General features: G+C 35.0%; 1 pseudogene; it reads right to left on the bottom strand.

Moving 5' to 3' along the window:
• Positions 1-395: 395 nt before the first annotated feature.
• The window catches only part of LOC107753159 (protein YIPF1-like), a 4,832-nt pseudogene continuing 3,890 nt past the window's right edge, over positions 396-1,337 (bottom strand).

Here is a 1,337-nt window from a genome sequence, read left to right as displayed (position 1 = left end):
AAACTGTCGTCCATAAAATGCATTGCTGTTCTGTTGTAAGTGATCCAAATAAAGTGCTTTTGCTTTCGTCTAGAAACACACAGCGTCTCCCTGACATGCTGTTTCAACACTAACTGCGGTTACTGAAACCACCCCTTTCTTTCTTTGCGTGCACATTTGGGTGGCATTATGCTAATATTTCCACATAGTGGGGTAGATATGTGGGGGCGTGTTAGAACGAGCCGTTTTAGGGGGGCGTGGCAGAGTCTTAACTTTGATAAAGAATATCTCTTTGGTTTTGAGACTTTAGTCTTTGCAACTTCAGGGATCTTATCTATGCATAATCAGCTTGTAACACTCCAAAGAGAAAGGAAAACTTGAAATCGCACCATATGACCCCTTTAAAGAAAAATAGTACAAACTAAAGTCATCAGTAAATCATTGTTGTGATTTTACTTGTGATCTGAGGGAGGTTACTTATCTGCTGAGTTAGTTACAAATTTGAAACACTTTCAATGTGTTTGCTGGGAATGCTTGTGTGCATCAGCACACTAATCTGAACTCCGTTGCTCATTTATCATATTACACATTTTCCATGTCCCTTGAATATAAAGATCCTAGGTTCCCATTCAGTTGGTCATTGATGCTTTCCCACGGTAAGTGTTGTATGATTTGCAGCTGGGGTAGTCTGTTGTCCGGAGTGCGATGATCCTGTGTATGTTAGCGTTTGGAAGAAGTAGAGCTAAAAGGATAGATGGAAATGTATTGAATACTAAAGCTGAGTGTTTGTTGTAATGGATGGTGTAACTTTACCGGAAGAAGTGACCAATCAAACTGCATGTGCAGTTGGAAGGGGAGGTAATGCTTATGCTATTTATCTCAGTCCTTCTTACAGGATACACTATCATTCGAATATTTGGGGTCATTCATATTTATAAAAATACAGTAAAAACCGTAATCTTGTGAATTATTACAATTTAAAATACCGGTTTTCTATTATTAAATGTTTTAAAATATAATTTATTCCTGTGATGTCAAAGCTGAATTTTCAGCAGTCATTACTGTAGTCTTCAGTGTCACATGATCCTTCAGAAATCATTCTGATATGCTGATTTGCTGCATTTCTTAGAGATATCTTTTTATTATTATCAATGTTAAAAACAGTTGTGCTTTAATATTTTTATGGAAACAGTGATTTGACATTTTAATCAAAGTTCAAAAGAACAATTTATTTCAATTAGAAATCTTTTGTAACATTGTAAATGTCTTTACCTTTACTTTTGATCAATTGAATGAATTCTTCCTGAATAAATGTATTAAAAGTGTGTGTGTATAATGTACATATACATATACATATA

The sequence above is a fragment of the Sinocyclocheilus rhinocerous genome, unplaced genomic scaffold (genome assembly GCF_001515625.1).
Source record: "Sinocyclocheilus rhinocerous isolate Xijiao unplaced genomic scaffold, SAMN03320098_v1.1 scaffold191, whole genome shotgun sequence".
Taxonomy (NCBI): Eukaryota; Metazoa; Chordata; class Actinopteri; order Cypriniformes; family Cyprinidae; genus Sinocyclocheilus; species Sinocyclocheilus rhinocerous.
The sequence above is the reverse complement of the archived record's forward strand: the minus strand, read 5'-3'. Positions and strand labels throughout refer to the sequence as shown.